The sequence below is a fragment of the Lissotriton vulgaris genome, chromosome 8 (assembly GCF_964263255.1).
Source record: "Lissotriton vulgaris chromosome 8, aLisVul1.2, whole genome shotgun sequence".
Classification (NCBI taxonomy): Eukaryota; Metazoa; Chordata; class Amphibia; order Caudata; family Salamandridae; genus Lissotriton; species Lissotriton vulgaris.
Genome location: NC_141696.1, coordinates 784972408 through 784999936, shown reverse-complemented (window position 1 = coordinate 784999936; position 27529 = coordinate 784972408).

The window sequence follows — 27529 nt, the reverse complement described above, 5'->3', positions numbered from 1 at the left end:
GTGCCGTCCCCTCACACACCCCACCCACCACCACCGCCATCCCTATGGACATGGGGGCCTGTTGGGAGTTTTAGTGCCATCCCCTCACACACCCCACCCACCACCACCGCCATCCCTATGGACATGGGGGCCTGTTGGGAGTTGGACTAGTGACCTCTCACACACCCCACCCACCACCACCGCCATCCCTATGGACATGGGGGCCTGGTGGGAGTTGGACTAGTGACCTCTCACACACCCCACCCACCACCACCGCCATCCCTATGGACATGGGGGCCTGGTGGGAGTTGGACTAGTGACCTCTCACACACCCCACCCACCAGCACCGCCATCCCTATGGACATGGGGGCCTGTTGGAGTGGTTTAGATGTTGGTGAGTATGTGGACTGCATGCATGGGTTGGGGTCTGGGAGATGTGTCTTCTGAGTTGTGTGAGGCACACCATGTTGTTGTGCTTGTGGTGCTTGGTTTGTACTTACCAGCCTCTTCTCCATCCTCAAGTCCATCAAGGGTCTCTGGGTGCAGGATGCTCAGCACCTTGTCCTCCCAGCCGGTGTACGGTAAGGGCTCCGGGGGGTTCCACCACCTGTGTGATTTGCACGAAGATAGTTCTTTGCACGGATGGATTTGAGGTCATGCCACCGCCTCTGAATCTCCTGCTTCGTCCTCGGGACGGTCCCAGACGCATTCACCCTGGTGACTATCCGGTCCCACATGTTGTTTTTCCTGGCAACGCTGGTCTGCTGCACTAGGGCCCCGAATAAGTGGGGTTCTACACGTATTATTTCATCTACCATAACCTTTAACTCGGTGTCTGTGAATTTGGGGTTCTTTTTTGGTGCCATGGTGTGTGGTGCTCGGGGAGTGAGTTTGAGTGAATTGGGAGGTGCAGGTGTGTGGTGTGTATGAATGGTCTGGTGGGTCTTTGTGTAGTGGGTGCGTTTGGGTGTTGGTTATGTGTGAGATATCGGTGTTTGCTGTATGTTCTGTGGTCTCTCCTGCTAGCAGCTATGCTGTGATGCAGAGGATTTCGGGAGTGGGTGGGAGTTATTTTATAGTCTGTGTCTTGGTCCTGTCTGAATGATTATTGGCAGTCAGGTGCTAGGTGGGTGTGTTGCCAGGTGTGCATTATGTGGTACTTGGGGGTGGGTCATTGTGTCTTGTGATTGGTTTTGATGTTTCAGGTGGGTGGTCGTTCATTTTCCTGTGTTTGGTATTAACTTCCGTCGCACTGTATGGCATTGGTTTATTGGTTTGTTGGCCTTCCGCTGTGGAGCACGGTTTCCCTTTGCATTGGTACCGCAGCGGACGTGGATCGTGGTGGCTACCTGGGTAGTTGCGGAGTTATCCTAATTGCGGACACGGACACTACGTAGGTATAGCGGGAGAAGTGGATGTTCTCGCGGTCATGTGCGTACGCGGCGGTCGGTGTTCTTTCGGTTCCGTTCGCCTGCGGCGGTCTCAGGTGTACTTCGACCGCCGCGGACGGGGTATGGTGTGCTCCGTCCGCCGCGATCGGTGTTTCATTCATATATTATCCTAATCGCTATTGCGGTTTGTCCGCGGTCCGGAGTATCTTGCCACCTTCCTCGGCGGACGGAACACGTTTACGTCCGCGATCCTAATCGACCCCTAAGTATGTAAAATTGAAAAAGGATCAGAAAACCTTCACACATGAGAAAGTGTACCGCTACACTAGGGAGGACTACATGCCATCAGGAAGAAACCTAGGATGCAACACTGACAGCTATTGATCGGACACAGGCTCAGACAACTCAGACTCCAGCTACAGCTACAACTGCAACAATACCAAAGGAATAGAAGACCTTGTGGAGGGTGCATGAGAAATCAGAGAAGACAAAACTTCGGCTGGTCCCCATATCCAGGACCCTCAGCATACTGAGCACCACCACCATTCTTCTATGGTCCACTACCTTTCCACCAACAACCCTACCCCCAAAAAGCATACCATCATTTGGAACAACCACAGGAACAACAGAACCAGTCTGTTTTAGGATGGGGCAAGTGTTCCCAAAGAGGAAAAAGCAGAAGAGGACAACAAGTCCAATGGGCACAACCCCTGAAGTCATCGAGGAGCCATACACGGAGCATGCCCCCCCCGAACAACCCATCAACGAGCAACCCACCAGTCTAGTGGTAAATCTATCAGATGCCACACTAACACCTATCCAACAAACTGTCCTGGAAAAAGGACTAGGTTTTGTACCGACACCCACGATGGACAGATTCAAACTTTGTTGTGAGCTCAATGAGTTCATCCGCAAAGTGAAACTTGAAGTTTTCTTTAAAAGATAAACCACCGACCACTAACACAAGGAGTGACACAGGACTGCAGAAAAAATACAACTTTACACCACCGGCTACGAGTCTCCCAGTGGAACTTCTCGCTTTTTAAAAAGCGGTAATGAAGGAAGTGACAGAGATTAACCCCAAGACCATCAAAGTCTTCCATAATATCAGCAAAAAGGGACAAGAGGCAATACACCTGCTGACGAAGGTAGGACCATCGTGCTACTCAACACCACAGCTTATCTGGAAGAATGCCTATGACTACTAGCAGATGAAAGAAATTACGCCATAATAAGGGAAGACACTACGGAACGACTGCGCATTGAGATCTCCAACCTCATTAAAGAATCCATGGCAAACAACTGGATAAGTAAGAAAGAAGCAAGATTCTTGGAAAATACCAACACAACCACCCCTTATTTCTACACTATCACCACAATTGACAAATCACTGGATAACCCCCCTGGGAGATCGATAGTGTCAGGAATAGGTTCAATTCTTGAGCCCCTCCTTAAGTTTGCAGATGCATTTTTATGCCTCATCACCCAAAGTACTCATACTAAATCCCATGTCTAGCATCCTAATAGGCTCGGACGTGAATAGCCTGTACACACGCCTGCCACATAGTGAAACACTGGAAATCCTGGAAGAGGTACTGTTTGAAGATGAATGGATCTATCATACCCCTAGACATGTGGTCCTGGCATGCTGCAGACTGGCACTGACAGAAAACGTCTTCAGGTTTGAGGAAACCCTATATCGCCAAAAGCATGGTACTAGGATGGGGAGCACTTTCGCGCCGAGCGTAGCAGGCCTCTACGTGCACCACCTTGAAAAACACAACATTTTGAACAATGGCAATCCACACATGAAACATGTCGCTCCCCTACCATCCCCCTTTGTTGTGGCGTGCCTCAGGGCTCGTCATTAAGCCCCACGCTTTTTAACGTGTACATGGCCCCACTGGAGGACGTGGTCACCCCATTTGGAGTTACTATCATCAGCTATGCTGATGATACTCAGCTGGTGGTAACTCTATCTCACCCCAAGCAAGAACCCTCCAACCTACACGGATGTCTCTCCAAAATACATCAATGGATGAATGACTCAGCCCTGAAACTTAATGGGTCAAAAACAGAGATTCTACTCCTGGGACAAAAGGAGCCCTCTCTACCCCCGAACATCTGGCCCGCCTGCCTTGGTGAACCTCCTGCCCCCAAGACAGAAGTCAAGAGGCTGGGTATATGGTTAGAAAAAGATCTCACCTTTAGAACGCAGGCAAAGAAGACGGCTGGCGTCTGCTTCGGCCTTCTAAGGTCATGTAGGAAAGTGCTCCCCCTCCTTCCTTTCAACTCCCGGAAACTACTGATCCAAGGCCTGATTGTGTCCAGATTGGACTACAGTAACGCCATATATCTGGGAGCCCCTGAAGCCACCTTCCAGACCTTGCAGAAAATCCAGAACGCCGCTGCCCGGATGCTTACAAACACCCCGGCCAGAACTTCTGCGAAACCTGCTTTGAAGAAACTGCACTGGCTGCCGATCAGGGAAAGAGTGGCATTCAAAGCCCTCTGCCTGGCTCACAAGGTGCTACACAACGAAGGCCCTCCAATTCTTAGGAACTGTATCACCCCCTACAGACCTACGAGAGCGCTCCGCTCGGACCACGGAAACCTCATCGTGATTCCCAGAGTGAAGAAAGCCCGCTCAGGAGGTCGCCGATTCTCGGTTCACACAGCAAAGTTATGGAACGCGCTTCCTCTGAAACTTAGAACTGAGCGGAACCTCCTTCGCTTTAGAAAATCCCTCAAAACTCTTCTCTTCCCATAACCCCCCTAACTTTTCTGCTCTCCCTCCACTCTGGATTACGAGGTATAGCGCTGGGATACTCTTGGGTGACTACGCGCTCTATAAAAACTTTAAATAATAATAATAACTATGGAAAAGGTACATAGACGATGTGCTACTCATTTGGGAAGGGAGTGAGTCTGAAGCCAGTAATTTTGTGGAGTGGCTGAACCAACAAGAACCGTACCTCAAATTCACTTTCACAATAAGTCGATCACACCTAGTTTTTCTGCATCTTAACATTTTTGAGCAGAATGGGACTCTAGCAACTACAACCCATTTCAAACCAACAGCAAGGAACTGTCTTCTTATCTATGACAGCTTCCACCCGAGAGAATTAAAGGACAACCTCCTGTTCAGACAATTCTTGCACTTGAGAAGGAATTGTACTGACAAAGAAGACTATAACATTCAAGCTAATGACCTGACAAAGAAATTAATGTGGTGAAAATACCCCAAATACCTGGTGTCACAGGCAAAAAAGAGCGCCTCTAACAACCATGGAGAGCACAACCCAAAGGAGACAGATACAAAAAACAAGAGAACTATCTGTATCAATACATTCAACATTGCATTAGACAAGGTGACTAAGGTAGGCAAAAAACACTGGTGTACCCTAAATAGTGGGGGCCTGAAAATACCACTACCTATGTTCTGCCATGGCAAGGTAAAAACCTAAACAACTACCTGGTACACACACGTCCTACTAGCACATCGGAAATGGAAGGGGCTCTACGTAGGCTACATCCACTCCCCGAGGACACTACCCTTGAAATAACTGCAGTGTTTGTCACATAACTACCCACACTCAAAAAGTGAAATTCTACAACAGCATGACATGGGAACTGCGTAGTTTTACCAACTGGAACACAGCAGGTGTTGTGTATTTGATCACCTGCACATGCAATCTCCACTATGTGGGATAACAACCAAAAAAGTCAGTACTAGGAACACTGTAACAACATAAGGTGTAAATGAGCAACCACAAGAATGACCACCCATTTCTTAGAAAAACAACACCCCCACAATGATATGAGGTGGGTAGTACTGGAGCGCATTAAGTGCTGTGAGAACATAGAGAGAAAATTACATGAAAAAGAACAACACTGGGTGTTCAAATTACGTTCAGACAACCAGGGCCTGAATGTTGGTATTCAGTTTTGCTAAGATCCCAAACATTATATTTGATGAAACTGATGCCTTGTTCTGGAAGACCCCTCTTAATACCAGACTACCAGAAGGAGGTAGGGCCCCATATCCAATAATACCTCCCAGAGCGATCCCTTCACTACGGTTTGTGGTCAACATCACTGCCTACTGATTTGGATTAGGCAGTAATAATTATCTAGATTCTGATTAACCCTTTTATCTAGATCATGTGAACTAACTAAACTTCATTTTTAATTACAGCCTTCGTTTATTAGAGCCTTTAGTCAATTTTCCAATTTTTTACCATCAGGAGCAGTAAATCATACTTTTTGACGCTCCACCCTTTCTCACTCCGGGTAGGAGTACTACATCTACGAAGGGAATACACTGAGACCACCCGTATATTCCCCTAAGATGGCAGACACTATGATCCAAAAGCGCCGGCCATTTTGGGAACACCCGTGGTCTAGTCATTTACGACAGTTACTGGGCGGATAGAGGAAGTATTTTGTCGGTCCTTGTTCACAGACACGCTAGTATGCGGTCTGATGGGTAGATGACTACGTATTTTCCTGCGAGGCACTCTAATACCAAGTAAGTTCTTTCTTTCCACAAGCTCATTCTGGCAGAGCTCGCTTCAGACCCGACCAAACATCACTTGGCTACATTTTGAAATAACGAGGCAATTTCTCCCAGTTTTTTCCTTATTCCTCAGATTTAGGACTAAGAGATCCCTTGACCCCCCACAATCCATGAGGCATATTATTGTTTCCTTAGAAGTATGTAATTACGACCGCAATACCGGCAAAATTGTTTTATGTGTGTGTTTCTTGAAAGTCGGGAGGTTTGTGTTTCTTATATCATTTTAACTTTTGGTTATTCACTTGCAGCACTGTTTTTCCAGCATGCCTTTTTATCCTACACAAGCTAAAAACTATGTGCAGAACTGGATTAACGCATGTAACATAAAGGAGCATTATAGAGTATGGAAGCACATTGAATACTGATGTATACCCACCTAATCGGAGAGGGGAGCCTTTGTTCCCCTAACTTTGTTTTTTTTTTTCTATCACACAGATACTACGTGAAAAAGTCTTGATCGTATGTATAGTTTAATGGAATCACTGACAGATTATCGATTTCTAAAAAATCGACCTACTATAACATCGAGTCTCTAATATCGATAGCACTAATATCGACACCCTATACTTAACATGAAAACTACAATAATATCGAGCAAACTATATCGATGCACAAAAATATCGTCTACAGAAATATCATTAGCATTATTTTCGAATACCATATTATCGACACTCAATACTACATATAACACATTACAATAATATCGAATACAAAAATTTCGATAGCACTATTTTCGTCTATATCAAAATATCGATAGCTAAATTATACTCCATTTTTTATATATAACACCAATAAATCTATTCTCTAAGTAATACACACATTTCTAATGACTTCACTAATGTATTTTCAAATTATTAAGTAACATTTAGTGGACAAAATTGTGTTTTCGCAAACTGACGAAATTTGTATATAAACTCTTTGTAAACATACTTATTTAATACTTAGTACTCATTTTACATAACCTTTATTTATTACAAGAGGTTTTTTTAACATAAATATATCATTTCAATTCCTCAACATAAACTATATAAGAAGATATATCTTAAATGTTTAACTTAAAAAAATTCAAACTAACCAATAGTAACTCGTCTTTACATATCTGACCAATCAGATGGCTAACTTAATTACACATACACTATATAAACCAATCACAAACAGCCATACAAGTTGCAGGAAATATTCTTCGTGACCACATACTGCCAATTTTAGGAGCACCATCTATATTCTTCTCTTCAAGAAAATTCGTCCTGAAACTACAAGTAAGTAATCATATAGCTCTGTTAATAAATTCTAATGTTTTTTGTCTATTAATTATAGACCAAGATTTGTAACCTATTTTGTTATTTCTTTATTTACTTTACCTTTAAACAGACTCTACAAACAAATCAAGTTATACTTCAACTTCAAGATACAGGACACTTAAATTTAAAAAAGGTATCTACATATGTTTAACATTTACTTAACGTTATTTGCCAATTATTGGCCTAATTTAAAACTCTATACTTTGTTTCTTAGCCTGTAAATCTTAATACATAGTGTGAAGCCAGAATTTTTTGAGGAAAAAACATTACAATGCTGTGTAAAAAATGTTTTCTTCCTGTTCTTAAATATGTTTTAATGTGCTTTTACTCATAATACATGTGTCATCCTCGGTTCTTTTTAGCAATTAAGTAACAATGCTTTATAACAAATGTGTATTATTTATATAACATATAAACGCATTAGTAATTTTCATCAAGTTTCTCTCTAAACAGAACTCAAAGGTACAGAAAAGAGATAATTCACATCAAAGAACAAACATTCTGCTACTACTATAATTCTCTTGGTAAGTTCATAAATAAAACATAACTAGTCTTTATAAACTCTATGGAATGTACTAGAAATAAAATGACTCTTTTTTGCATCTGTTAGTATAATCTTCCTGTTCTTAAATATGTTTTTTTGTGCTTTTACTCATAATACATGTATCATCCCCGGTTCTTTTTAGCAATTAAGTAACAATGCTTTATAACAAATGTGTATTATTTATATCACATATAAACGCATTAGTAATTTTCATCAACTTTCTCTCTAAACAGAACTCAAAGGTACAGAAAAGAGATAATTCACATCAAAGAACAAACATTCTGCTACTACTATAATTCTCTTGGTAATTTCATAAATAAAACATAACTAGTCTTTATAAACTCTATGGAATGTACTAGAAATAAAATGACTCTTTTTATGCATCTGTTAGTATAATCTTCCTGTTCTTAAATATGTTTTTTTGTGCTTTTACTCATAATACATGTATCATCCCCGGTTCTTTTTAGCAATTAAGTAACAATGCTTTATAACAAATGTGTATTATTTATATCACATATAAACGCATTCGTAATTTTCATCAACTTTCTCTCTAAACAGAACTCAAAGGTACAGAAAACAGATAATTCACATCAAACAACAAACATTCTGCTACTACTATAATTCTCTTGGTAAGTTCATAAATAAAACATAACTAGTCTTTATAAACTCTATAGAATGTACTAGAAATAAAAATGACTCTTTTTATGCATCTGTTAGTATAATCTTGGAAATTTCTCTTTTTAAATTCAAATAAACAAAACTATTTTTAGAGACGTTATAACGTAAAACAAAAGTTACCAAAAAACAAATGGTAACTTTTCCTATAACATACTTAATTATTTCTCAACAGACCGTGGCAATAGAAGAACAGCATCTAACTCAACAAGCATCTACTTTCGATAAATAGAACATTACTGGTGGTAAGTAAATTACTAGAAGAATACTAGCTTTATTTAAAATCTTTTATACATTTCAGATTGTATTAATATTTGTACATTAACTTTTCTAGATACCAGAAGTCAAGAATGACTGATGATGCAACATTTATTACATCTCAGAAAGGCAAATTTTTGTTATGCTATATGGGCTACATTTATACTCAGGAGAAACAAAAAGACCTTAAAGTGAATTGGAAGTGTACACAATATTACTCAAATAAATGCTATGGCCGTGCTACAACAAGGGAAACTAGTGTTATAAATACCACTGAACATAATCACCCACCAAACATCTCGGAAATAGAAGTGAGATCCACTCTTGAAAATATCAAGGAATTAAGTACCAGATCAGAACTACCTACCAACGTAATTCTGAAAGAATTACTACCTAAAGTTCCCAAAGAAGCAAGAGGTCAGCTACCATCTATTGCTACCATTAAAAGAACAATAGCAAGAACAAAAAAAGCAAGTAGACCCAATATACCAACTCCTAAAACTTTTGAAGAAGTCATAATTCCGCCAGAGCTTGTAATTACTCATAATGACGAGCCATTTATATTTTATGATAATCATAGCAAGGACAAAAGAATAATCATGTTTGCAACTAATAACAATATAAAAAAATTAACTGAAAGTACTACTTGGATGATGGATGGTACTTTTTCTATATGCCCAAAACCTTTCTACCAGTTATACACAATTCATGGGCAATATCATAATACCTGTATCCCCTTCATATATTGTTTATTACCAAACAAACAAACGACAACTTACTCAGAAATCTTACAAAAAATAAAGGAACAAAGTTCTGACTACTTCCCAATGAAAATCATCATAGACTTCGAGCAAGCTATGATTAATTCTATTTTGAAAACTTACCCACACACATCCATTCAAGGATGTTATTTTCATTTCAATCAATGTCTCTGGAGACATTTACAAAAATCTGCCCTTAGTGTTGAGTATGCAACAAATATAACTTTTGCATGCCAAATCAAACATCTCATTGCTCTGGCATATGTACCAGTAACTGATGTGGCCGAACATTACAATTTGTTAATTGAAAGTCCTTTCTACACCCAAAATGAGCAAAGACTCGCCCCACTTTTAGATTACTTTGAGGACAACTGGGTAGGAAGACTACATAGGTCAGGCCACAGACGCCAGCCAAAATTTGCAATTCCCTGGTGGAATGTCTATCTACCAACACTCAACCAAGAGGCAAAAACGAACAATGCTGTTGAAGGTTGGCACAATGCCTTCCTCTCTTCTACTGGACGTACAACACCCACATTACACAAGCTAGTCACAGCTATACAAAAAGAGCAAAGCTTTCAGGAACTACGTATGCAGCAATCAGTCATACAACTGAAACCAAAACTCTCTAGACAACTGCTCAAATGTATTTATATCTTCAACAGCAAGTCCAACTATATCCTACAACAAGAGGACTGGAATATTTAAAAATGATAGCCAAAACATTGAACTAATTGCTATAACTAAATTAATTGATAGAGATCAAACAATATCCTTAATCTAAAAAAACACATATTTTAATATAATAAAAAAATATTTATTTAGTCTAATTTATTTTTTAACACTATTCTAAAAACACTAAATAAATATATTATTATATCACAATATTTGTTTTTAAAAACTGCTTCCATCCAAATAAAATAACATAAATTTATAACTTACCTTTAAATAGAACATCATAAAGATAATCCTTTACCGACAATACAATGTGTAAATATCAAAGACTTAATCCAACAAATCATTATTTATGTTTTCTTTAACTCTGCAAAAACTATCCATCATCCAAATTAAACGACTATTTAAATGCCATTTAAAATAACGACTGTTATCTTAAAGTGTGAAAAATATTTCACAGAACTCAAAATATAAAGGAAGAATGTAAATCATCTCCGTTCTAACAACTGAAACACACTTCCTTTCCCAAAAAAAAAAATAATCGGAAACGGAAATAGCTGTTTCAAAATACGAGAAAAAAAAAACAGCTAAACAATCCCACCGACATAACACTAACGAGTATCCCAGAATATATAAACATAATATTCCTATTTATTTTTAATTTAATTAAATTATACCACATACTCATTAACTCCAACTATTTTAAATGGCTCAAAAAGTCGTGAACGAAAATACGTATTGATTCCACTCCATTATATGTAAATAGTCATACTTTAATTACCAACCCCAAAATAACAAAATATAACCTTTAATTTTAATTTACAATACTTTAAAAATATAAAAGTAGATTCATACCTACTCAAAAGTGAACCTGCTTCCAACCGCGACTTTCCCTTTACCAAAACAACGCAAAAAGACAAAGAGTGGTTACAAAATAAACGATCCAAATTATATGTAACTGTGAAAAGTACTACTATAAATGTCCATTATTGTTATATATATGGCTCGAAATTATGTGTAATGTTAAAAAAATTGTATAGTATATTGTGAATAGAAAATGTTTTTGGCTGTATATTAATTATATATTACATACTTTTAATATTTATTACATTAAGTATGAAAATATAAAAATATTTAATGTAATATTTATTAAAATTATTATATAACTAAATGTGTAATATTGTATTTGTTTATCAGATTTATTTGTTTACAATATGACTAATATGTGAAAATTGTTATTATTAAAACGTATTTATTAATAATAATAATCATACATAAGAATATTGTAATGTTAAAAGAATCATTGATGATGATGTACATGTTCTAATTAGGATATTTATATTATATTATAAATGTAAAAGTGTTCATATGTTAATATCATCATCAGTATATCACTATATGTATTAAAAATTTGTGACTTATGTTTTTCATTACACATGTTTAATGTTTGATTAAGAAACAATAATAGTATTATGTATGTATAATATCATACATTGCATTATGTGAACTAACCATTTTTTCTCTACAAATTAAAAGTACTTGTCAAGAAAATTACTGTAAAATGTGATTATTAAAAGAACATTGTCCTCCATTTTTGTTTATATGTATACCAAAGATAGCTTAATAAAATGTATATATGTTCGTATATTTCAAGTGTTGAATAAAAAAATTTACAGGAAAGAAAACTGGTGTCATTATTTTGTATTACCTATGACAAAATCATTTTTATGTATTTTTGCAAATGTATTATAACTGTAATGTTCTATCTATTTCTATATACCACATGTAAATAAATAACATACTATACACTGAAGTTATAACAATTATTAATCATACACCCATATACATATAATATCAATATTTGAAAGACACATAATTAAATTTTTAAATATTCCGACTCCAATAACCATTTACTTTAGGTAATTGCTTCTCAAAAACCGTGATTAATTTACAATTAGAAATGCAATCACCATTTAATTAGAGTAAGTGCAGGACACAGAACATATTAAATTTACTCTTCCAACTCCAATTAACAATTAATTTAAGTAACTGCAGGACATTAAATAATAATTAATTACTATAAAAAATAAAATGTTAAAAAATGAATAATGTAATATCATTAAATTTAATTTAATATAATAAATTTAATTTAAATAGAATCTTAATTTATGTTTTCCCTGTACCCCTATAACTAAAAACTGACCCTGAAACCTAAAAATACCCCTTCACCCACAAACTAAAAACTGACCCTGAAACCTGACAAAACCCCTTCACCAACAAACTAAAAACTGACCCAGAAACCTAAAAATACCCCTTCACCCACAAACTGAAAACTGACTCTGAAACCTCACAAAACTCCTTTACCCACAAACTAAAAACTGACCCAGAAACCTAAAAATACCCCTTTACCCACAAACTGAAAACTGACTCTGAAACCTCACAAAAAGCCTTTACCCACAAACTAAAAACTGACCCTGAACCTAAAAATACCCCTTTACCCACAAACTGAAAACTGACTCTGAAACCTCACAAAACCCCTTTACCCACAAACTAAAAACTGACCCTGAAACCTTACAAAACACCTTTACCCCCAAACTAAAAACTGACCCTGAAACCTAAAAAAAACCCTTTACCCACAAACTAAAAACTGGCCCTGAAACCTTACAAAACCCTTCACCCACAAACTAAAAACTGACCCTGAAACCTAAAAATACCCCTTTACACACAAACAAAAAACTGACCCAGAAACCTAAAAATACCCCTTTACCCACAAACTAAAAACTGACCCTGAAACCTTACAAAACCCTTCACCCACAAACTAAAAACTGACCCAGAAATCTAAAAATACCCCTTTACACACAAACCAAAAACTGACCCTGAAGCCTAAAAATACCCCTTTACCCACAAACTAAAAACTGACCCAGAAACCTAAAAATACCCCTTTACCCACAAACTAAAAACTGACTCTGAAACCTCACAAAACCCCTTTACCCACAAACTAAAAACTGACCTTGAAACCTTACAAAACACCTTTACCCACAAACTAAAAACTGACCCAGAAACCTTACAAAACTCCTTCACCCACAAACTAAAAACTAACACTGAAACATTACAAAACTCCTTCACCCACAAACTAAAAACTGACCCTGAAACCTAAAAATACCCCTTTACCCACAAACTAAAAACTGACCCTGAAACCTTACAAAACTCCTTTACCCACAAACTAAAAACTGACCCTGAAACCTTACAAAACACCTTCACCCACAAACTAAAAACTGACCCTGAAACCTAAAAATACCCCTTTACCCACAAACTAAAAACTGACCCTGAAACCTTACAAAACTCCTTTACCCACTAACTAAAAACTGACCCTGAAACCTTACAAAACACCTTCACCCACAAACTAAAAACTGACCCTGAAACCTAAAAATGCCCCTTTACCCACAAACTAAAAACGGAACCTTAAACCTTACAAAATCCCTTCACCCACAAACCAAAAGCTGACCCTGAACACTTAAAATACCCCTTCGCACAAACACAAAAAACAGACCCTAAACGCACAAAATGTACCTTTGATAAAACTACCCATCCTGATCCACTATAAAGTCTACATCCCACTCCTAAAAATATGATACATTTATTTATTTAATATCTACTACATTATATATTTTTGATTCTTTTTACTACATACACAAAATACCTCAATTTAGAACAACAACATAATAGTGTTCATAATTTCGTATTTAAATAATATTTATATAAAAATTCGAATCGAAACTAAAATTAAATACAAGGCGAAATTTTTACTTCTATGATTAGAGTATACTTTGTTTATACACTACCCACCCTTATCCCCTTGAAAGTATACATCCCACTCATAAAATAATTAGACAAATATTTTTAGCAAATATATAAAAATATTATAATTACAAATCTATTTTAGTACATACACAACAGCAAAATTAAAAAATAAGTACTATATTCCAATAAAATCGATATCATTTCGCATTATTCGAAATATTAAATTAAATTTTAGAAATTTCGCAAATTTATATGAAATTGCGAAATTTTAATTTATATAATTACCCTATATATTTTAAAAACACTACCCACCCTTATCCCCTATAAACTCTACATCCCGCTCCTAAATTTATTGTACAAATATTATAAAAATATAATGTAATATTTTAATATTTATAATTCTTTTTTGTACATACACAAAAATGTATCATAATGTTTTATGTACTCCCTAAATTTCGATCAAATTTCGACTACTACAAAATTTTTTGTAAAAATATCTAAAATTTGAAATCTAAAGGAAATGCGAAATTTAAAATTTTACAATTTCACTATACTTTTTTAAAACACTACCCACCCTTATCCCCTATAAACTCTACATCCCGCTCCTAACATTAATATACAATTATTTAGTAAAAAATGAAATATTTAGATATATTTACACAATTTAATAATATATATACAAAAGCAAAGAACAAATAATTTAACAATACTCAATAAATTTATATAAAATTTCGCTTTTTTAAATAATTTGAATAAAATTTCGCAAATTTAAAATTTTACTTCAAATGCGAAATTAATTATTCCATTTTTACACTATACTTTTTTAATACACTACCCACCCTTATCCCCTATAAACTCTACATCCCGCTCCTAGACTTCTAACTAAAAATAATAAAATTATATGTAAAAATTACCTTATATATAAACAACATTTAACTAGATCATTACTTAACATACTTTAAAACATCACTTTTACATATCGATATTTTTGACAATCGATATTTTCAGCATCGATATTACTGATTTCGAAATTCATGTCTTCGATATTTTTGACACACACATAAATCGATATTTTCTACGACGATATTTTTGTTTGCGAAATTTCTTACCATCGATATTTTGGACTCGATAATATGGTACATCGACATTTACAACTCAATATTTTGACTGTCTACCAGTTTAATGCATGCTTTATAGTTGCAGCATTTATTTATTCATTTATTGTCTAGATTGCCTAACTTTGGCTAATTAGGCAAACACAGAGCTTTGGGGAAGCTCGAAACATGTCGATGTATACTAAGGATTCCTAACCCATGATACCCAGGTCTACTTGTATCTCAACCGGTTTTTAGACATTCCAAGCTAGGAGCAACAATAAAATATTTCACCCACTAGCAAGGTACTTTTAACTCACTTTAGCCCACTGCACATCACTTCTGCACTACACATAGTTTCCACAAAAGTGCTCCTACGTAAATATCGCAAGTCGCAGCATGCCTCAGCTCGTAGAGAGATGAGATGGCCCCTATGATGAAGCATGTAATTGTGGGGAAACGCTGGTGAGTGAGGGGACTCAAGAAATACATTTTTCTTTCCTGTTTGGTGTTTCCGGATCTCAGTGATTGGAAACCCTATCCTTGTCCAGTGGCTAGGTCCTTTACCCGACATCTCGGGTCTTATGTTCAGTTTCACAGTGATAACCTTGCAGATATAGTAGGTACCCCTTTGAGTGATATGCCTCTTATAGGTTACATGCACACATGGCTAACCAATTTAAAGCAACTATGTCTCCTAACTTCATTGTATACACAATATGGGGCTATAACCTCTCATCACATATTGAGTAAACTGCACAAATATTACTACAGAGCTAGGGGTCCACTTGCAATGTTGATAATGCACTTATGATGTCGCAAATTTTCCCAGTTGCCTTAGTCCATACAAACCTCATGATAGTCTCACTGAACGTTAAGGGCTTAAACCACCCTGTCAAATGGAGGAAGATACTTGATTACCTTCATAAACAAAAGGGTGATGTCTTCCTACTTCAGGAGACAAAGATCGACTCAAAACATTTTAACTCACTCAGAAATAGGTCTTTCAGCGACGTTGCTGGTTCTGAAGCAAAAGGAAAGAAAAATGGTGTCCTAACTCTAGTAGCAAAGAAATCAAATGTCAACATGGTGGCAAGAACATCTGATACTAAAGGGAGGTGGATTACAACCAAGTTGTCAAAAGATAATACAGAATTTTACATTACTAATATTTATACCCCCAACAAGGGCGACTTGGAATTCTGGGAAGATTTAAGCAAACAAATTGACACAATTCCAGTTACTGCTCTGCACATACTAGTGGCCGATTTCAATCTACCCATGGTCCCGGCATTAGACAGTGACTCACGCTGCCCTTTTCACACCAACAACTCTCACAAAGCCATTATTAATCTCTGCACATATTTCGATCTGATAGACACTCGGAGGTTACAAAATCCCACAGGTAGGGAATATACCTTCTACTCGTCCCCACATAACTCCTACTCAGGCATTGACTACCTATTTATTTCCGGTAATGCCCTAACCAGAGTCAAAAAAACCTCTATTGTGCCAAGAGTGATCTCGGACTACTCATGCAGCAGCTTATCTCTATCTGACCCGAAGCCTTTCAAAAAACAACCTCTCTGGAGGTTCAACAATGAAGTTTTACAAAAAAAGTCCCACAGACAAATCATTGAAAGCGCGATACAGAATTACCTTATGGTTAACACATCAAACCTCACACGATGGGAGGCTTTGAAGAGAACCATCAGAGGAGAGATCATTAAAATTAGAGCCGCCATGAATAGGAACTCCAATAACAAGCTTGTAAAGCTAGAAAAATAGATTGCTATGTTAGAGGGGAAACATGTAATATCAAGAGATACCTCAGTCCTTAATGAAATAGTGAAAGAGACATACGTGTATAATAAAATACTCAGTGACACAGCAGGGTTAGAGATAAGTAAACAAAAAAGCATCAAGCTTTGTGAGTACAACAAGGCAGAGAAGAGCTTAGCTTCATACTTAAAGTTTAAATTACAGAAGAATACGATTAAGAACCTAGTAGATCAAAAAGCTTTAGCTCACTCTGATCCTGACAAAATTGAAGACATTTTTATGGATTTTTATAGCACTCTGTATAGCAAGAACCAGGATTTGGACAGCAAAAAAACCCAAGGTTATCTAAACAAATGCATACTTCCTGCCCTCTCTGATCAAGAACAACTCAAAATCAATAGCCCAATCACTGTCTCAGAAATTGGAAGCTCAATTAAGTCCCTCAAAATTGAGAAGACTCCAGGCCCTGATGGGTTCAATTGCTAAGTTTTACAAATGCTTCTCCTCAATACTAACTCTCCCACTTTTACACTTGTTCCACAAATTTAGTAACTGTGGTCAAATTAATGGAACACCAGCAGAAGCCATTATAGCAGTAATCCCCAAAGAGGGGAAAGATTCAACACTCCCATAAAATTATAGGCCGATATCTCTAATTAACTTAGACGGCAAACTGTATGCAATGATCCTCGGCAAATGCCTTCAACAATTTTTACCCAAACTTATCAATCCCTCACAATTTGTTTTTTTACAAAACAGTCTAGTGACAATACCCGTAGCCTAGTTCATGTCCTGGAGAAAGCCAAACTTACTGACCCACCAACAGTTGCTATCACTTTGGATGCCGAAAAGGCTTTCGACAAAGTAGATTGGGCCTACATGAAAGCAACGCTAGATACATTTAACTAGGGTGAGAATTTTATATGTATGGTAATGTCACTATATTTTAATCCCTTGGCCAGGGTACAAGCGGGAGGCTGCCTCTCATCTTCCTTCAAACTAGAACAAAGAACAAGACAAGGCTTGCCCTTGACCTTGCCCAGGTAGGTCGCTCCCCTCCGCTGCAGCTCCACTGCCGTTCTGCCGCCTGGTTTGCTGTCTGCTGCTTCCGCCTGGTTGCCGTTTCTGCGCTGCCCCGAGGCCTGCTTTGTTGCTGTTTCCGCTCTGCCAGGTTTTTGCCTACCCCACTGCCCAGCTGTGTGACTCTGCGTCCTTTCTCCTGTACCCCTGCCCTGTTGTACGATTGTGCCCTTTTTCCTTTTGCACCCCGCCTTGCTGCGTGCCCCTTTTGTCTTCTGTACCCCACCTGGCTGTCTGACAGTGCCCGCTCCCCCCCCCCTCGCGCCCCGCTCCTCTCCGTTTTCTCCCGCTGCCTCCACTGGGGCCTGCCCCCCGGCGCTCATTCGCTACCCTTCCCACCTCCTAGCTGAGCCTCCCTCCCCACCTCCCCATAAATGGCTGCCGCTGGTGCGCACCTAAAGCAAGCCCGTCTGCGCCTGTCCACGTGTGGACCGCGCCCAGCACCAGAACCCCTGGACCTCACACCATCCATGAAGCCTGCATCCGGTACGATGCCAACACACTCATCGCACTCAACCACGGACGGCCCCTCAGCTGCCACAAGCCTCCCCCAAATGCACCCACGGCCCCTTCACCTGCCAGAACTGCAGCTTCTCCTTCACCAAAGACGCCGAGATACCCGCCACGACGGAACCCAAACAGCTCCGATGTATCCTGCTCAACACCCCTCCGCACGCAAACACACCGTCGAGCTCTGGGACCTACTCAACACCACCACACCAGACATCGCCTTCCTGACCGAGACCTGGATGAACGAAGCCTCCTCCCCAGACATAGCAGTGGCCATCCCCGACGAATACAAGATCACCCGCAGAGACCGCACCAACGGAGTTGGAGGAGGAATCGCCATCATCCACAAGAACACCATCAAGGTCTCCACAAACACCGTCAACACACTCAGCACCGCCAAACACATGCGCTTCCAGATCCACATGGACCCCAAGACCACCCTGAGAGGCACCCTTGTCTACAGACCACCCGGACCCCGTCCCCAATTCTGCAACTCCATCACCAACTTCATCAGCACGCATGCGCTGACCTCCACCGACGACATCCTCCTTGGCGAACTGAACTACCACCTGGAAAACAACAACAACAGCAACTCCTTGACCCTGATTGACAACCTCGCCACCCTCGGACTGAAGCAGATCGTCACGACACCGACCCATATCGCCGGCCACACGCTTGATGCCATCTTCTCCTCCAGCCCCCACGTTGCCTTCAGCCACGCTTCCGAACTCACCTGGACCGACCACCACTGCATCCATTTCACCGTCCAAAAACCTGTCACACATCACGGCATCCCACAGATCCCCCGACGTCGCTGGGGCAAAGACACCAAGGAACTACTACAAACACACCTCGCACTCAACCCACTGACCAACCCCACTGACCCCGAGGAGGGAGCCCGCACCCTCAGTCTCTTGAAGGAAGACTGCGCCAACACCTTAGCCCCATTGAGACAGCACAGCTACAGACACACCAGCCAGAGAGCCAGCTGGTTCACCCCGGAACTCCTAGCCTCCAAGCGCACCTGTAGGAGACTGGAAAATACCTGGCACACCGAGAAGACGCCCGACAGCCACGCAGCCCACAAAGATGCCATCTGCAACCATCACCACCTCATCAGGACCACCAAGAAGGCCTCCTTCAAAGACCGTCTTGACAACAACGCACACAACAGCAAGGAGCTCTTCAACATCGTGAAGGAACTCTCAAACCCCAGCTCCTGCACCAACAACATCCTGCCTTCACAAGTCCTGTGCAATGCCCTCTCTGCCTTCTTCCACCGCAAGATCACCCACATACACGACAGCTTCAACCCTTGGATAATCCCTGCTGACCCCACCACACCGGACCCATAGAACCCAGCCGATCAGGACCTCCTCACCACATGGACCAATGTGAACACCGAGGACACTATCAAGATCATGAGCATCATCCACTCAGGTGCCCCATCCGACCCTCTTCCCCACAACATCGTCAACAATGCCGACAGCTCCATTGCACCCCACCTGTTTAACATCATCAGCCTCTCCTTCGAGACCGCGACCTTCCCTGAGAGCTGGAAGCACGCCAAGATCAATGCCCTACTGAAAATACCCAAGTCGGACCCGAGCGACCGCAAAAACTTCCGGCCCATCTCTCTGCTTCCGTTCCCAGCTAAGGTCATCGAGAAGATCGTCAACACCCAACACACCCGCTACCTGGAAAACAACAGCATCTTTGACCCCTCCCAGTCAGGCTTCCGCAAGAACCACAGCACCGAGACCACCCTCATCGCCCCCACAGACGACATCAGAACCCTACTCGGTGAGACTGCAGCCCCCATCCTCCTGGACCTCTCCGCCGCCTTCGACACCGTCTGCCACCACACACTGCGCACGCGCCTCTACAATGCCGGAATCAGAGACAAGGCCCTGGACTGGACCACCTACTCCTCTCCTATAGAACCCAAAGAGTCCGCCTCCCCCCGTTCCACTCCGGGATCACAAAGACAGTCTGCGGCGTCCAGCAAGGATCCTCCCTCAGCCCGACCCTATTCAACATCTACATGGCACCTCTTGCACGCATCGCCAGTCAACACGACCTCAACATAATCTCCTACACCGATGACACCCAGATGACCCTCTCCCTCACCAAGGACCCCCTCACCGCCAAATCCAACCTCCACCGTGGTATGAAGGCCGTTGCAGACTGGATGGAAGAAAGCCGGCTCAAACTGAACATGGACAAGGCGGAGATCCTCATCCTCGGGCCCAACCCCTCAGCCTGGGACAACTCCTGGTGGCCCGCATCACTGGGCTCCCCCCCGGCACCAACCGACCATGCACGCAACCTAGGATTCATCCTCGACTCAAACCTCAGCATGACCAACCAAGTCAACGCAGTCTCTTCCACCTGCTTCTACACCCTCTGCATGGTCCGCAAGATCTACAGATGGAGCCCGACAGACGCACGGAAAACGGTCACCCACACCCTTGTCAGCAGCAGACTCAACTAGGAAACGCCCTCTACGCTGGAGCCCCGTCCAAGCTCATCAACAGACTTCAAAGAATCCAGAACACCTCTGCACGCCTCATCCTCGACGTCCCGCACCGAGACTACATCACCCCCCACCTGAGAAGTCTGCACTGGCTCCCAGTCGACAGAAGAATCCCCTTAAAACTCCTGACCCACGCACACAAAGCACTCCGCAACACCGGCCCAGCGTACATCAACAGCCGACTCTCATTCTACGTACCCAACAGGAAACTCCGCTCCGCCGACCTGTCTCTGGCCCCAGTCCCACGCATCCACAGAACCACTTCCGGGGGCAGGTACTTCTCCCACTGCGCCACCAAGACCTGGAACACCCACCCTCTCTTCCTACGACAAACTGAAGGCCCGCAGACCTTCAGGAGACTACTCAAAACCTGGCTCTTCGACTACTAGCAGCTGCTCCCCCCCCCCCCCCCCTCCAGCACCTTGAGACCCTCGCGGGTAAGTAGTGCACTCTACAAATCCACTGATTAATTTATTGATTGACGGCTGCCAACTTTCCCGCTCCCTATTTCTACTTGCAATTGAACCCTTCCTATATCACTTTAGAAATAATAACCAGATCTCAGGGATACGTTTCAGTCACTGTACAGTCAAAAAACCTGCTTATGCCGACAACGTATGTTGTCTCCGAAAATGCCGAAGCTGCTATCCCTGCTCTCATCTCCTCAGTAGAAGACTTGGCTGCAGTATCCGGGTATAAATTAAATAAAGACAAGACTGAGGTAAAACTCCTGAACAACCTTGGTGGTAAATAAATTATTGGTGACTCAGGTATCCTGTTGCAATCTAAGTGCTTCAAGTACCTGGGTCTGGACTTCACAGGAGATCTGATCACCACCCTCCAAACCAAGGAGAATGTCCTCCACAAGAAAATCTCTTCATTGCTAGATGGTTGGTCACCGAAATTTTTATCTAGGTGGGGAAGAGCTGACACTTTTAAAATGTTGATTACTCCTCTTGTTAACTATCTTGCTTGCATGCTACCAATGACGTTTTCAAATGACTTCCTGAATAGAATCAATAAACTTTTCAACACGTTCCTTTGGCAAGGCAAGAAATCCAGAATATCAATGAAAAAACTCCAACTACTGAAAGAGAAAGGTGGTCTGAGCCTTCCAACTTTAGGACATATCAAACAGCGTATTTTTGCAAACAAGGTTCCAACTGGCTAATCCTTCAGACTGACGACACCACAGTCTGGATAGATATAGAAAGGTCAATCATTAAAGATATGCCTCTACCTGCTCTCCTCACCATGGATATATCCTATCTCCCCCACTCAAAATACATGTTGCTTAATACTAAGAGAGCCCTATTATGGCTGGAACACTTCTCCACACTAAAAATCAATAAGTTCAATTTGTACTCTCTCTGGCGCAACCTGAGCCTGAAGATTGATGGAGAGACACTCCATTGGAAACATTGGTCTAAAAATGGCATAAACCTAGTTAAATACCTTTTTATATGGACCCTCCCATTACCTTTTTCCATCCTCCACGATCACCACGGACTAAAACCGATGGATTTTTATATATTTCTAAAGCTAAAATCTCTCCTCTCGATGCTCCCCATTAAACCCTCCGACCCGTTGATAGTCTCAAAGATGTCACAGCTACTAAAGTCAGGAGTCACTGTCTTTAAAATATATAAACTTCTTTCCCCTAAGCCTCGTAAATCCCACATGAAATGTGAAGTAAAATGGGGATCTGAACCCAACTACAGCAATATCCCATATGATTGGGAGAAAATACATATCACCCCATTTTCGAATAAAATATATCCAATATTGTCGCAAACCAAACTTATGCTAATAAATAGGACATACTGGACACCCGAGAAAATCTTTAACTTAATCCCAGAGAGTGCCCGACATGTTGGAACTGTAAATCTCTCATTGGTAACCTTGCCCACATGCTCTTCTATTGCCCTACCTTAAAAACATACCGGGATAATGTTTACGAGTGTATAAGCAATACCTTCAACATAGTTCCTCCAAGGGATTTTTCTGATATTATATTAGGTGTTTTGGACTCTAAGATCGAAGATGTGAATGACCGATACTTGCTAGATCTCCTGCTCACTTTAGCCTGTAAAATTGTATTTGGAAAAACACCAAAGAAGTTTCTTTTAGAATGTGCCAAGAAAGGATATCTTTCCTTAGAGGAGCAGATAATGTTGCACTTCATACCTTTCCCTGGCGTAATTCCCACAGGAAACTGTGGAAGTCCCTTGATGCCTCATCTTTCTGATATGATCCCCCATGAAAATCGACCTAAGTCCCAAGACTGTAATGCGTATTGTATGCTACATTTGCAATGATACTCATGTACTATATTGTATTTCCTGCCTCCACAACTGTGAAAATGTACCTGCTTGAAACACCTGTACTATATATTGTTTTTTTTTTAACTCTCGTGGGGGAACTGTGCTTTTTTGGCCACCTGTACGTCACTGCAGGTTCATTCATTCATTATTCATTATAAATCTTTATTCGACACTTAAAAAGACACCATAAAAGTACATACACAATATACACACATTTTAAATACAAGTTTAAAAAAGTAGAAGTTAAAAAATGGGCTAAAAATGCATTTCATGAACGAAGGGGAAAGAGGAAATTACTTTACATATTTAAATAGCATTAGAGTCAGTTAATTCTCTGGTGTTCCTTAGCCGCAATGCAACTCGGATAAAATTTATAGTGCAAAACAGCGTGTGAGCATCTGCGGCTTCCTGAAGAAACCTCAAGGCCATTTTTGCTTGTCTAAGTTTCGTTTCTTTCAGGATCCCTACTAAAAACTTACGTCTTGGGACGGAATAAAAGGGGCATAACAAAACAAAGTGAAGGGTATCCTGCGGAGATCTAGCGTCGCAGCCGCAGGTACCCTTCGCCTCCACTGTGAGAGTAAACCCAGAGGGGACCGCAAATAAATGATGGAGCATATTTAGTCTAAATCTGGTCATATAAAATCGGTCCTGGGCATTATGCATAACCCTCAAGTATGGTTCCATTCCTTGCTTCACTGTTAAGTGGCAATAAGATGAAACAGTGGGCTTACATCTTTCCATCTCAACCCTAGTTGTAAGTGACCATTCTGAAAAAAGTTTTTTAACCGTTGTTTTGTTCTGGCCAGTTAAGGCTTCTGGGTATGTGAAGAAAGTTTTACAGTCAATTGCCTCCATAGAATCCTTTATGTACTTCAGCCAGGGTATGTGACCCCCTCTGTCACGTTTCAGAAAGTCTTTTATAATTTGTCTTGTGAGGGCCGCTTCTGGATTAGTCCAGATTTTAATCCAAGCAAGGAGAGGTTTGATTTTAATCTGGTCTTCAATATAGGGCTCCCCAACTTCCTCGTGAATAATGAAGGCCGGGGTGCTCTGCGGTACTTTCAAGATTCTTCTGAAGAATTTATTTTCTTCCACCTGGATCTGTTGCAATTTTTTGTCTATAAAGCCCCATACTTCTGCTCCGTAAGTAACCTTATCACAGCATATCGATCTATACAGATTTAAAATTTGCTCTGGGGACCATCTACCCAGTCTTCTCCCGTACCCCATAATGGCCCCTGATGACGCCACCAGCTTCGTTGCATGTTTGTCCACCAAGGGGTTGAAGTTCAATTGATCGTCAAACAGTACACCAAGATATGAGAAGATCTTAACCTGGCCAATCTTGTGTGACCCAATTTTATAAATAAATTTCCCTTTTTCTTTTGCTCCTGTTGACATGATGTAAGATTTTTCTAAATTTGTCGATAAGTCAAGTTTGGCCATAAAATCGACAAAGCCGTCAATCAACTTCTGTAACCCCAATGGAGTTCTGGCTAACAATACCGCGTCATCGGCATAGAGTAGTACTGGCACTGCTCGATGGCCAATTTGGGGTGAATCCACATGTAATTTGAGTAGTTCTTTGTCCAGGAGGTTAATATATATAGAAAACAGGAAGGGCGCTAAAATGCAACCCTGCCTCACTCCACTGGTGCATAAGAAGGGCTCAGTCCTACTTCCCTCTTGGTTGTATCTCACAGTTGCAGAGGTTTTCGAATGTAGGGTTTCTAGGATGTCTACAAGAGGTTGATCCACCCCCAGATTCAACAATAAGGACCAACGTTTTTCTCTGTTTACAAGCTCAAAGGCCGCGGAGAGGTCCATGAAGCCCCATATATATAGCCCCACTGCTAGCGTTGGTATATTTAGCTGTCAGGAGGTACAGGTTCAAACACTGATCGGTGGTGGATCTACCCTACCTAAAGCCATATTGGAAATCTGTCAGAACCTTGTTCTCCTCCACCCATTCCTGCAAACGATGTAAAATAACACGGCCCAGTACTTTAGCTGTCACGTCTATAAGGGATACAGGGCGATAACATAGGGGGTCATCGCGATTCCCTTTTTTATAGATCGGGACTATGGTTGCTGTTGACCAAGAGCGAGGCAGTCCTGCCACCACTGCCTCGTTCAGAACCCTCGTGAGCAGTGGGGCCCAAAGATCTATGTTGCTCAGGTAGAGGTCGGGGTATACCGTCAGGGCCAGGTGCTTTATTCTTACTGAGTCCTACTATTGCCAGTTCCACTTCTTCCAGGCAAAAGTCCGGTTTTGTGTTTGGGCTTAACCTTGGTCCTTCACCCTGGATTAATTGTCCTGTATGATTATAGAGGCTCTGGAAGTGGTTCTGCCATTGTTCAGGTAAGAAAGTGTTCATTATTTTAGGTGCTCCTGGGTCCTGGAAGCATGGAGTATGAATAACTTTCCAGAATCCCGCGATGTCTCTCCTTTCTGCCACCTCCCTTAAATCCTCCCAAGCTTGAGTTTGTAAGCTCTTTTTTCGATATTTCAGTGCTTTTTTATATTCAATTCTGTACTGTGCTATTTTAAGATTGTCCCTGGGTTTAGAGTGGAGGCTAAGTTTAAGTTTTTTGTGCGCCTTAGTGCAAACAGAGTCGAACCAACGCAGGGTGGGGGGTACTTTACTAGCTTTAGAGGTCTTTAGTAGGTTATCCACATGACGTGCAATTTCTTCAAATGCGCTGACCACTAATGCTCCTGCCACATGAGGATCAAGACATGTATTTATAGCGTTTTGTCCCTCTGTTAATAATCTTCTATAGAATTTGTCTCCATCAATCTTAGCCCACCTAATCCTCCTTCCCTGATCCACTGCAGTTTCCATAATATCTGTTCTACGTGAAAAAAATTTAAAATCAAAACCCTTTATAACAAGTGTCAGAGGATTGTGATCGCTAAAGATGCTTATGTCTCTGGCCATACTACTAATGCTTCTATTTATGAGGGGCGAGACTAGGATAAAGTCAATATACGACTGACAGCCTCTGCCTCTAAATGTTGGGTTGAGGTCTCCATTTTCACATAACTCAGCGAGGTCCATAGTATGGACCAAGTTGTGTCTTTTGTTAGTTTCTCTAGGTCCCATCCCTCAGTTGTGTGTGCAAAATGTGGGCCTTTTGCTACAGTGCATCTTGCCCAATCTCTGTTAAATGGTTTTAGGTTATCACAGAGATGACAATTAAAATCCCCCATAAGTATTATACTAGGGGGTTTGGTGTCTTATTTAAAGAATCCAGCCTTTCTAGGCAGGGGTCCAGTTCTTTAACGACGGTCCCCTTTCCCATCGTGCCTACAGCATTATACCAATTAATTAAAAGGAGATTTAATTTTTTGAAACGATACCCTACAGCTTGTATGTTACGTGAGTCCCAGTTATAATTAAACCAGGTTCCCTGCATGTGAAGGTCAACATACATTATTAGTCCCCCAATCGCTCTCCCCGATGATGACTTTATGGCCGGGACGGAAAAACATTTGTACCCCTCTAAACTATACAGGTTTGTGTCGATCACCCATGTTTCTTGCAGGCATATGATTTGGAAATTATTAATATAGTTCTGCCATTCCTGGGATTCAAATTTAGCTGCTAATCCTGCAATATTCCAGGATATGATTCGAAGATTTTCATGGTTGTCCCCCATGGGAAGTTTTGTTAAACCCCTTGGTAAATGCTCTTCCCGGTCTTCATCTATAAATATAATGTTAATGCGGAGTTCTATCATGATATCACTATCCTGTCTACTTCGATCTCTGGTCATATTTTGAACTAGTTGTTCTCTTATTGTCTTTCCCCCTATTTTGGTTTTCAAATTCTTTTTACTGACCCCCCTATTGTCACTATATCCTATAGTACTCAGTATTCCAGTTCCTGTTACAGTGACCCCTTCCTCTTCTGATCTTATAAGGGTGTCTGGAGCGCTAGGTTTCTCCAGTGCAAGTCAGTCAACCTCTTCAAGAGCACTGAACCTATTCCAGTGCACATGTTGAGTTAGGAAAGGGTCATAAGCTGAGGTGGCTTGATAAGGCATTTGCCATTGGGCTGGTCTATACTGAGGTTCCATCTGTTGAACCCTATTCATGGGAATTCTGTTTGTCTGCACCGGTCTTAGGGGTGTGTATGGATAGAAATATGATAAATGTAGGGGGTGAATTTGTGTGTGAGATCTACTAGGGGGTGCATTGCATATATAATGCACTGCTGCAATGTCTCTGAA